The 13,056-nt window shown below is 34.6% G+C and overlaps 1 pseudogene; it reads right to left on the bottom strand.

The window, feature by feature from the left end:
• Positions 1-13,056, bottom strand: part of LOC139842284 (rhamnogalacturonan I rhamnosyltransferase 4-like) — a 235,488-nt pseudogene that overhangs the window by 180,231 nt on the left and 42,201 nt on the right.

Genomic DNA, 13,056 nt, shown 5'->3' with positions numbered 1-13,056 from the left:
TGTAATAACTATGGTTTAGTTAATTACTACGTATGGTTTGTAAATATCAATATATTATGTTTCCGCTGTGATTAAAAAAAAGGAAAATGTACGGTGTTACACACTTACTGCCTTCGGGATGCGTTTTGTACCTTCACAACGAACTTAATCCTTTTGGGACACATTTCATACCTTCGGAATGCACTTAATCGCTTCAGGACACGCTTAACGCCTTCGGGCTGCGCTTTTAAGGCCTTCATGGCTTCAGAAAGTGCATATTACCTTCGTATATACCTTATTACCTCCGGGCGAACCTTATTACCTCCGGACAGACCAAATTACCTTCAAAAGGGCCGTATTACCTTCGGACAGGTCGTATCATCTTCAGGTAGGCCTTATTGCCTTCAAACATACTGTATTACCTTCGGGTAAACCTCATTACCTTCGGATAGACCTTATTACCTCCGGGCGGACCTTATTACCTCCAGACAGACCGAATTACCTTCAGAAGGGCCGTATTACCTTAGGATAGTCCGTATCATCTTCAGGTAGGCCTTATTGCCTTCAAACATACCGTATTACCTTTGGGTAAACCGCATTACCTTCGGATAGACCTTATTACCTCCGGGCGGACCTTATTACCCCCGGACAAACCGAATTACTTTCAGAAGGGCCGTATTACCTTCGGACAGGCCATATCATCTTCAGGTAGGCCTTATTGCCTTCAAACATACTGTATTACCTTCGGGTAAACCTCATTACCTTCAGAAAGACCTTATTACCTCTGGGCGGACCATATTACCTCCGGACAGACTGAATTACTTTCGGAAGGGCCACATTACCTTCGTACAGGCCATATCATCTTCAGGTAGGCCTTATTGCCTTCTAACATACCGTATTACCTTCGGATATGTCGTGTTACCTCTGGACAGTCTGCATCACCTCTAAGCAGTCATAGCTAGTAGCTAATATCATAATGCGTAAACTGAGTTGCGCTCGCATTTTACATGATATCAACCCATTATGTTAATATTCAGACTATTCATCGTCATAATGTTCATAGCCGATAACTTGTGTTATAATTATAATAACTCTGCTACAAGTGGTCTGATGAAATCTACACAACCTATGGTTAATAGAACTTAGATATGGAAGCTTAATTTGAGAAGCTTAATCCACAAAGCTTACTAAGTGAAAATATCTTGTGAAATCTATAAAGCTTAATTCGCGCATAGCCAGTATCTTACACAATACCTTGGCGTAATATGCAAATACTTTAGCTGTATTGAAATGGGGGCTAGCATGGTACTAGGGTATAACTAGTAGATAAACAGTGTTTCCCTCACCGCAAACAGCCGCACATGAAAAACCTCTATAAAAGTTTGTCATGCCCGTCTTACTGAGGAATGTGACCCCTTAGAATAGAGCATAAATATGTCTCGAACAATAATGAGTCACTACCGATTTATAACCGATTATATTATTATCCGCGCAAAACCCACGTTATCACTTCGTGATTATTTCCTAAGTCTATGGTGTGCTCCATGAGCCCATGGACGAACCTCATTATCACTTCGCGATTATTTCCTTAAGTCCGCGACATACCCTGTAAGCCATGGACGAATATCATTATCGCTTCGTGATTATCTCTTAAGTCCATGGCAGAATTCCGAAGCCATAGATGATTCTCATTACCGCTCCGAGATTATCTCCAACATCCATGGCATGAACTGTAAGTCCATTACGTACCCTGGTAAGCCAATGGTCACACCACTTTGGCACATGACATATGACTACAAACCCATGGTCACTCCGTCTCATTTCGTGGTCGTTTCTTAGGTTCATGGAACCTCTAGATAAGACCTTGACCGAACCTTATCTTTGTTACGCACATACAAAATAAATCTACAGGGTCTACAAAGCTCAACAGAAAGGTTCACGTAGCCTCCGTGCTACTGGTTGCAGCCTCAAAATGGACTCTTAGGTGGCCTCAAAATCAGCCTTTCGCAATGGTTTTCGCACAGATATTAAGGACGATTTATAGATGATTTTATGCATATCTTAGCATAAACTAACTACAACCTCTGTGCAAGTTTTTTGCAGCCTTCATGCATCTGGGTGAAGATTATTTGAAGAGAAAATTATTGGTCCTAAGGTATGAGACAAAGTCTCTACTAGAGTACAGACATGTTTATCGCTCGTTTACAAAGAAATGTAAACATCTCTACGAAAGGGCACAACTTATATATTATTAACTCGAATAAGCTTAATTAGCGGAACTTAAATCCGCAAAACTTGATATATTACTAGCTAAAGCAGTCCTTTATAACCTCTTGATATTATATAATCTATATTCCAACAAAACTAAATACTTTAGTTATATTGAAATGGGGGCAGCATGGTACTTGATATGGCCAAAACGGACAGTTTTATTTGTGCGGTGTCGTTAGGTCGCAACACGACAGAATTAGCTACCCAAAGAAAGCGAGGGTTTTATTATTTATATTTAGCTGGGGTTCTTAGCTATAACTCACCTACTTGTCTTCCTTTTAACGTTTTTATTGTAAATATAACTCAGGTTCATCTTTTTGTATGTTTGCTCAGTAATGTGGGATAAAAATGTCTATATAGTTAACCCTAGCGACAAGTGGTGATAGGTTAAGATTAACTAATATAGCTATAAAGATAAAGATAGATAGGTATGAAGAATAGAATTCTGATGGGAAATTATCACAAGAGTTTAACTTCCTAGAATAAACACTAAACCTCAATCAACTGGGCTACAAACCTAATTGATTTGTCACTAAGAGCTTAGGCTTTGAAGATTCTGGCTAAGACGGATATCCCTACTCCCAACGTTAACCTTAGAGGGTTTAAATGACCTTATGGATAAAATCCTAGGTACATGAACAAAGTGGTATATCCCTAAAGGAAAGTCTCGGCTTTTCTTAATCCTAGTTGGTCTAACTAAAGCAATATTCCACCACTTAATACTACGCTATGCCTTAACATTAATAGATGTGCAATCTTAGATATTCTAAGGTAATGCTAATTAGATTAGAAATCTCTCCTTTGCGATCACTTACTCAACCCCGGATCATCTTACAACATCTCAAGAACGTTACTTCTGACGCGAATCATGCTTATGAGCAAGCCAGTGTTCACTGAACTCTATATTGCCTACTCTAATCACAACCTAAATGGGCAGCTTTTCTTTGATGAATAAATGGTTATTCGTACGTAGGTACTATATCCCTATTGTGATGTTAAGCACACATAACTACTTACCTTGTATCCTAAGGTTGATCAGGTCCTAATACTAGGTTATAGCCAAGTGAGTAAGCGGAAATGGTAATCCATAAATTAAACCTCTTAACCGTCAAGGTTTCAGCATAACAATAGCATAAGTTTCAGATAATATATTTAACAGCGTCTTCTCCTTGGCAAGGAGAAATTTTACCATTAGACTATACCCGCTTTTTGTTTCGTTCTTGATACACAATATGTCCATATAATACATAATATGTCCACACACATACACACACACACACACACACACACACATACACATATATATATATATATATATATATATATATATATATATATATATATATATATATATATATATATATATATGTCTGGAGCATATTTGTGCAGTGCTGGGCCGGAGACACTCTTCAAATCGAGCCCAAATTTTTTCTTTTATTAATTCATTTTTGTTTTTCAAGAAAAAGAAGTTTGACCCCCTTCTAGACAGGCATGCAAGATGAAATCAACTTAAAATAACAAGATAACTTTATTAAATTAAGGAAAGCGTTCACCGTTTACAGACGAGATCTGGACCATTACAAGTGCTGACATCCTCTAGACCGCTCCTATTACAATTTTCGGCGTTCGCCTCCGGGTACTTAATTTCTCGCTCGGAGGTGAGAAGGCCTTGAAAGCTCTAGTGAGAGAAAGTGTATTGTAGTGAGAGAGTGAGGAGAGGTTTGTTGAAATTGGATGACAAAAGCCCTTTAAATAGAAGTGAAAATGGCCTGCAAACGGCTGGCAGGCCGTTTGGTGAGGCCGTTTGCCAGGCCAGCCCGTTTGACATGCCCGTTTGATCTGGGCGTATGGCAGGTCGTTTGCTATACTGGCAAGCCGTTTGGCTTGCTGATTTGCTGGATCGTAACTTGATTTCTTGTTTTTCACCGTTTTCGCTCTACAATCTTCGTTTTAGCTCTGATTCTCTTGATTCTTTTTACATCGTCATCGTAATCACTGGGTTCTTTAAAAGAAAAACAACACCATAATACAAGTTGCATTCCCTAGAATGCACAGTCGGCATAGAATGGGTTCTTCAAAAAAAAAAAAAAAATAACGCCAAAAGATGCATTCCCTAGAGTGCATGACCGGTGTAAAATGGGTTATTTAAAAGAAAACGAACACCATAATACAAGTTGTATTCCCTAGAATGCACAACCGGTATAAAAATGGGTTGTTTACGAAAAAGAACAACTAAATATAACTTGTGATGTTATGCGAGGTGTATATGAAATAGCTTTATTTTTACAACTAAATACTATTAAATACGATACAATTTTATACAAGATATTTATTTATTTATAGAATGGATATACTTAAACGTTGCTACAACACTTATAGGCAGTGTACCTAATCGTACAGTAGTGTAGTTTTTAGTAAGTCCGGTTCGTTCCACAGGGAATCTTTTAAACAAAGCTTAACGCTATATTAGTTTTAATTTATAAAAATACAAATATATATAAGTAATATTATTATTATAAAGGGGGGGTTTTTACCGTTTAATGACCGGTTTGTCGATTTTAAAACTTTAGTCGCAGTTAAAACCTAATGTAAAATATTAAAAATAAATACAACTTAATTTAAAGCGTAAAGTAAATAACGATAATGAAATTGCGATAAATAAAAGCGCGATAAAATAAAATTGCAATAATTAAAAAGTACGATAATTAAAAGTGCAATTAAATACAATAACAATAAATAAAAGTGCGATAATTAAAAGTGCAATTAAATATAAAATAAAGGAAATTAAATATGAAATAAAAGAATTATGCTTATTTAAACTTCCGTAATCATGATGTCTGACGTGTTGATTTTAGTTTTATGCCCATGGGTTAATTGTCCTTTGTCCTGGATTATTCAATATGTCCGTCTGGTTTTTGTCCATAACAGTCCATCAGTCATAAATATAAAGTGCGAGTATCCTCGTCAAATTATCCTTATACCCGAAGTTAAATATTCAAACTAATTGGGGACTTAAACTGTAACAAGGTTTTAATACTTTGTTTAATAATTACACCAAGTTATCGACTGCGTGTAACCCAGGGTTTTAATACTTTGTTAACAATTATGCCAAGTGTCCTTGTACATAATTTCACCCATGTTTTAATAATTTCATATAGACTATTAATCCATTCCCGTGTCCGGTTAAATGAACGATTATTCGTACATATAAATATCCCGCCCATCGTGTCCGATCGAGTGTATATGGTTATTTATAGGGACGTCCAATTGTAAATCTTTATATTAAAATTAACAAACTATCATTTAGTTTAACAAATATAAAGCCCATTAATAGCCCATAGTCTAATTTCCACAAGTGTCGTTCTTTTGTTCAAACCCCAATTATGGTACAAAGCCCAATTACCCAATTTTAATATTTTTAGCCCAACATCATGATTACTTTGGATTAAATAAGTATAATAATAATTTAGCTACGAGACATTAATGTAAAAAGGTTGAACATAACTTACAATGATTAAAAATAGCGTAGCGTTACACGGACAGAATTTCGACTTACACCCTTACAACATTTGCTAACATACCCTTATTATTAGGATTTAAAATTAAAATTAAAATTAAAATATAAATATAAATAAATATATATATATATATATATATATATATATATATATATATATATATATATATACGTTTACATATAGATAGAGAGATTGATGGATTCTTTAAAACGGATCAAATGCGTTGGCTTTTATAGGCAGTTTCAGAATTTGGGGCTCCGCGAGTCGCGGCCCCTTTGCTCTTAGAACTCCGCGAGTCGCGGAGAGATCGAATCCAGCTCACATCTTTTGGATCTTTGTTTGCCGACAGATTTTATAATATAAATAAAATATAAATATATAATTTATATAATTAATTATATATTATATTATATTTATATACATAATTAATTTGTAACTTTCGGTCCGTTGCGTCGAGCGTTGAGAGTTGACTCATGTCCCGCTTCCGGATTTTCGAACGTCCTTTCGTACTATTTTATATCGTGTACTTTGCGTTTTGAATCTTGTACTCTTGTCATTTTTAGACGTTTCTCATCAATAATTTGAACTTTTTTTATTGTATCTTGTACTTTTTAGCTTTTTGGACCTTTGCGTCTTCAATTCGTCGAATCTATCTTTTGTCTTCACCTTTTATTATTTAACCGAATATCACTTGTAAATAGGACAATTGCAACTAAAAGCTTGTCTTTCTTGAGGAATAATGCTATGAAATATATGTTCTTTTTTAGCATTATCAAATATTCCCACACTTGAGCGTTGCTTGTCCTCAAGCAATATAGTCTTGAAATATACTAGAATCACTTCTTTATTCTTCACACTTTGTACATCAGTGATTTCTATACGGCGGTATAAATAATGATAGTAACGATGTGGTTTACAGTCCCACATGACTATAAAAATTTAGATCCACTAAGGAAATTGGATCTTTATGAAAACTTTTGATCTTTTGAAAATTAAATCTAGTTTTTACCCTAGATAAGTTTTCCGGAATAACCCTTCACCGGTGTTTGCAAATTCTTTTTGTAGGTTTGGTGGGTTTCATATTTGAAATTTTTAGCTCAAAACTTGTGGTTTTGTGTCACCCACTTGCTAACCTTGTATTGGGAAAGCAACACGTCCAGTATACTTGCTCCGTATATTACCTTTCAGTAAACTACCGTCCAGTTGTAAAGGAAAGCGTTGAACAAGCAACTCTTAAGGCAATGTCCCCTGACATGCTTTTAATTATGGTCTATAACGTGTCGGATGCAATTACTATCCTTGGTAGGAGCAATAGTAAAGCTCACCCTTATAATTTTCTGGTCTGGCACAAGGTCCTGTCTTTGACCATGCTATGCAACCACCGTTCTTACGGTTGACACCCGATTTAGTTCAGGTGACCTAATGAATTTCAGGTGAATTCCTAGGATTTTACGTTCAATGGTAATGAACGCATTGAAAATGGGTTTTCAGAAAACAAATCGGTTTTAATTTGATCAAAATATTTTCTCGTTCAAGCTCGAGTTTAGATATCATCGAATTCCATGAGTTTGTAATTCTCAATCTTTAAAGTCAATCTCAAGAATTGAGTAATATCAGGCTTAAATGCTGATTTTTAATCTTTAAGGAGATTATCCTTTCTGGAGGTCTGATTCATTAGTCTTATATAGCTAATTTGCACGGCGTCCTCCCCATTTTACAAGACAGATCCTCTCATGGTTAGGATAAGTCTGACCACTTGGCGACCCTGTTTGATGCTGAGGTCCGTGGATTTCCTGCTGATTTTAGTGATGACTTTTCTAGATTTTGTGTCAACCTACAGCTGGTCTGAACGACAACTTCTTGACCTAAATCAAGAAGCGCGTTTCTTTTTCGGAAGACTTTACTTCCTTTAAATGATGGAATTGATTCATCGTGTAGATCCATCTTTTTTTTTTTACAGTAAATCGGGTAAAACTGTTTAGTTTAGTCCAAAGCAAAAATATTTTCAATTATTTCTACAAAAATATGTGATATATATTTTGAATAACTTGGTAAAAATTTCCCACACTTGGCTTTTATTTTCCTTTCTTTGCCTTTTTATTTTCCTCTATTCCATTTTAAATGAATTCTAACATTTTGGTTTGTTTCTCAATTTATGTCCTTTCCGAGGTAACAATAATTTCGGTGTTAATACCTAGTTTTATCGTTCATAAATATGTATAAACATGATTTTGAGTTCATTTAATTGAAAATTTTGAAAACTTTTACTAGAATTGGGTAGTCAGTATATAAGACTAGGGCTGTTCTTTATTATCAGAGAGCACTAGATTCTAATACAACTACCGCTTTACTAGTATTTCTAATGGTAACCAAGTGTATAAAGTAAAAAATTTAAAATTTCGAAAGAATTTAACCCCTTCCCATACTTAAGATCTTGCAATGCCCTCATTTGCAAGAAATCAGTAACAATTTAAATTATTGAGGGTGATTAGCGTAGAAAAATGATTAAATTTTACCAAAGTTTCCAAACATATTGTTCTTTGTTATTTAGGACGAGGTCGTTTCGGAACGATGTCCTAGTCCGTCCCTCGACAAAATTTTAAAATTTGTCAATTCAAAGCGCAGTTTTAAAAGTAAAGATTTTTGAGTTTTTTTTAATATTTTTGGCATACTTTAATTCAATAAGATTAAAAATAATGATAATAAAAGTTCTCGTCCCTCCCTCGGGTAAAGCAATTTCGGTTCAACGACCTGGTCTTCAACTTACGACGAATTTTAAAAATCATATTTTTAACTTAGCAAAATAAAGTAAATTTTTGTTTTTAAATTCACACCAAACTTAAATTTAAAATGCATAAAATTAAAAATTCATATTATTAAAATTCACACCAAACTTAAATTATATTTTTGTTTTTATACATACAAACTTATATTAATTTTTCAAATATTTACAATTTTAAATAAGTTTACAATATTAAATTAATATTTATATATTAATTTATAAAAAAACATGGTAAAAATAAAATTAAAAATCTTTTTGGTCTTTTATCCCACTTTAATCAATCAAATATTATCAAAAATATACGCCCCTATTTTCAGTAAAGTAATTTCGGTTCCATGACCTAATTTAACTCATGACGAATTTTTGAAATATTTTGAGTTGATTGATTAAAGATATTTATACCTTAAGAATAAACGTTAAATTTCGCAGTGATGTAATAAATTTTTGTATGATATCAATAATTTCGGTCGCAAGACCTAATTTTATTGAATACCAATTTAATACTTTATAGCGAACAAATTAGCGTTTATTATCAAAAGGTTAAAAATAAAAATAAAAATAAAAACTGTACAAACTTACCTGTGAAATAGTATTCTTAGTGATATGCTCTAGCCCACTCATAAGATAGTCGGACTAATTGATTTTCTATGGTTACATAGGCGTAACCTCGAGCATTCAATGTTTTTTCTTCTAAACATATGAACGGTCCATCTCTGCATAAAGTAACAAATTCGGTGTTTGAATAGGTTTGATTATTTGAACATTTACCTTCGTGTGACCATTTTCCGCATTTGTGACATCTTTCAAGGTGTCGTGCTCTTCTTTTCGCTGTGGATTTTGATTTTCCTTTACCAAATTGTAACTTATTATCTTCGCATTTGGATTCTTTTCTTACTCCGTCCAATTTTTCTCTGATTACTGATACTATTTCACTTGGAAGTGTGTCATTATTACGTTTAGTGATCAAAGCGTGTAGCATTAGACCATGGTTTAGTTCACAGGAAGTCTTCATTTCGTAAAAACCTAAAAAAAATAAAAATTCAGAATGGGGGAAGAAGACTAGTTCTTTAGGGTCTGCTAGGGAAAGACCATTCGGGTTCCATTTTCGAGAACTACACGAAAATAGAAAATCTAACTCTAATAGAAATACATATTATCCTTTAAAAGACTTGATTCTCCCCACACTTAGTTAGCTGTGGTATCGAAATTGTGATTAACTTCGTTGTCAACTTCCATTGGACTATCTATGTAATGTTTAACTCTGTGACCATTAACTTTAAATTCAATCCCATTTGAATTTATTAATTCTACTGTTCCGTATGGGAAAACTCTTTTGACTATGAATGGTCCAGACCATCTTGATTTCAATTTTTCAGGAAATAGCTTGAATCGTGAATTAAAAAGAAGAACTCTATCTCCTTCTTTAAATTCTTTTGAACTTCTGATTCTTTTATCATGCCATTTCTTCGTTCTTTCCTTATAGATTAACGAATTTTCGTATGCTTCTTGTCTTAATTCTTCTAATTCGTTTAGTTGACTTAACCGTAGACGTCCAGCTTCATGTAAATCAAGATTACATGTCTTCAAAGCCCAAAATGCTTTGTGTTCAATTTCTACTGGAAGATGACATGATTTTCCGTAAACGAGTTTGAAAGGTGTGGTTCCAATTGGAGTTTTGTAGGCTGTTCTAAAAGCCCAGAGTGCATCCTCCAATTTAATGGACCATTCCTTCGGATTTGATCCTACGGTTTTCTCAAGAATAGGTTTTAAAGCTCGGTTGGTATTTTCAACTTGTCCACTTGTTTGTGGATGATATGCGGTGGAGATTTTATGAGTTACTCCATATCTTTTAAGAACTTTCTCAAGTTGATTATTACAAAAATGAGTTCCCCGATCACTTATTAAAGCTTTCGGTGTTCCAAACCTTGCAAAAAGACGTTTTAAAAAGTTGACTACAACTCGTGCATCATTAGTTGGGAGATCTTGTGCTTCCGCCCATTTAGATACATAATCAATGGCTACGAGAATGTAGAGATTATTATGAGATTTTGAAAATGGACCCATAAAGTCAATACCCCAAATGTCAAATACTTCACATACTTGAATGACATTTTGTGGCATTTCATCACGTTGACTTATTTTTCCGGCCCTTTGACATGCATCACAGGATTTGCAAAGAAGGTGTGCGTCTTTGTAAATTGTAGGCCAATAGAATCCAGCATCATAAACTTTTCTTGCTATTAGATGAGGCCCATAATGCTCTCCTGTTGGTCCTGTGTGACAATGGTTTAAAATTTTACTAGCTTCATCTCCGAATACACATCGGCGTATTATTCCATCGGGACAACTTTTAAACAAATGTGGATCTTCCCAGAAATAGTGTTTTATATCACTAAAGAATTTCTTTCGTTTTTGGTACGATAATCCTTTTTCAAGGAATCCACATACTAAGTAGTTTGCATAGTCTACAAACCATGGAATTTCATTATAATATATCTTCAATAGATATTCATCAGGAAAGTTGTCTTGTATGGCCGATTCATTTAGAACTTCTAATTCGGGATTTTCAAGAAGAGAAAGATGATCAGCTGCGAGATTTTCTGCTCCTCTTTTATCTCGGATTTCAATATCAAACTCTTGTAAGAGTAAGATCCAACGGATTAATCTTGGTTTAGCATCTTGTTTCGAAAATAGGTATCTAAGAGCAGAATGGTCGGTATAGACCACCGTTTTAGCTAGAATGAGATATGAACGAGATTTGTCAAAAGCAAAGACAATAGCAAGGAGTTCTTTTTCAGTAGTTGTGTAATTTGTTTGTGCTCCTTGTAACGTCTTACTAGCATAATATATAGGTTGAAATAGTTTTTCAATCCTTTGTCCTAAAACGGCTCCCATTGCAAAATCACTTGCATCGCACATTAGTTCAAACGGTAGATTCCAATTTGGAGTTATCTTGATCGGCGCATTAGTGAGTTTCTCTTTAAGAATATTAAAAGATTTGATACATTCCTCTGAAAAGATAAATGGAGCATCCTTTTTTAGGAGTTTATTCATAGGAGTGGCAATTTTAGAAAAATCTTTTATGAAACGTCGGTAAAAACCGGCATGCCCTAGAAAACTCCTAACTCCTCTAACATTGGTGGGATGTGGAAGTTTAGCAATTACATCTACTTTAGCTCTATCCACTTCAATTCCTTCCTTTGAGATTTTATGTCCAAGAACGATGCCTTCTTTAACCATGAAATGGCATTTCTCCCAATTAAGAACTAGATTTGATTGTTCGCATCTAATCAGCATTTGTTCAAGATTAACTAAACATGATTCAAATGTATCACCGAAGACTGAAAAGTCATCCATGAAAACTTCCATGCATTCTTCTATCATGTCGTGAAAAATTGCCATCATGCACCTTTGAAAGGTTGCAGGGGCGTTGCAAAGTCCAAATGGCATGCGTTTGTAAGCAAAAGTACCATAAGGGCATGTGAATGTGGTTTTCTCTTGGTCTTCGGGTGCTATTGGAATTTGAAAATATCCGGAAAAACCATCTAGAAAACAATAGTAACTATTTTCGGCTAACCTTTCCAACATTTGATCAATGAAAGGTAAGGGAAAGTGATCTTTTCTGGTGGCGTCATTTAATTTTCTATAATCAATACACACACGCCATCATGTTACAGTCCTAGTAGGAATAAGCTCATTTTTCTCATTTGTAATGACAGTCATGCCACCCTTCTTAGGCACGCATTGAACTGGGCTTACCCATGGACTATCAGAGATTGGATAAATTAAACCTGCATCAAGCAGTTTAATAATTTCTTTTTTAACAACATCTTGCATATTAGGATTTAGTCTTCGTTGGCGTTTTCTACATACGTTTTATGACCTTCTTCCATAAGGATTTTATGTGTGCAATACGAAGGACTTATTCCTTTAATATCATGAATTTTCCATGCAATAGCTGGTTTATGAGCTTTCAACACAGAAATGAGTTGTGATTTCTCATTTTCAGTAAGAGAAGACGATATTATTACAGGTAATTCAGATTCACCATGTAAATAAGCGTATTCCAAATGGTTTGGAAGTGGCTTTAACTCTAATGTCGGAGGTTCTTCTATCGATGATTTGTATCGATATCTGTCTTCTTCTTTTAGCATTTGAATTTCTTCTGTTGTTGGTTCATATCCATTAGCTATTAGTGTAGCTAACATTTCAGTTTCATCAATTGGTTCAGTTCCTTCTCCTAAAGAATATTCTCCTGTTCCTTGTAATTCTGGAAATTCTTCTAACAATTCTGCATGTGAATCTATAGTTTGAATATAATAACATGTATCATCTGCAGATTGTGGTTGTTGCATTGCTCTATCAACTGAAAAGATAACACTCTCGTCCTCTATACTTAGGGTCAGTTTCTTTCCGAACACGTCTATCATTGCTTTAGCCATGTTTAAGAATGGTCTTCCTAATATTAGAGGAACTTGAGAATCTTCTTCCATGTCCAGAACAACA

Source organism: Rutidosis leptorrhynchoides, chromosome 4 (genome assembly GCF_046630445.1).
Source record: "Rutidosis leptorrhynchoides isolate AG116_Rl617_1_P2 chromosome 4, CSIRO_AGI_Rlap_v1, whole genome shotgun sequence".
NCBI lineage: Eukaryota > Viridiplantae > Streptophyta > Magnoliopsida > Asterales > Asteraceae > Rutidosis > Rutidosis leptorrhynchoides.
This window is presented reverse-complemented; position numbering and strand designations above follow the sequence as displayed.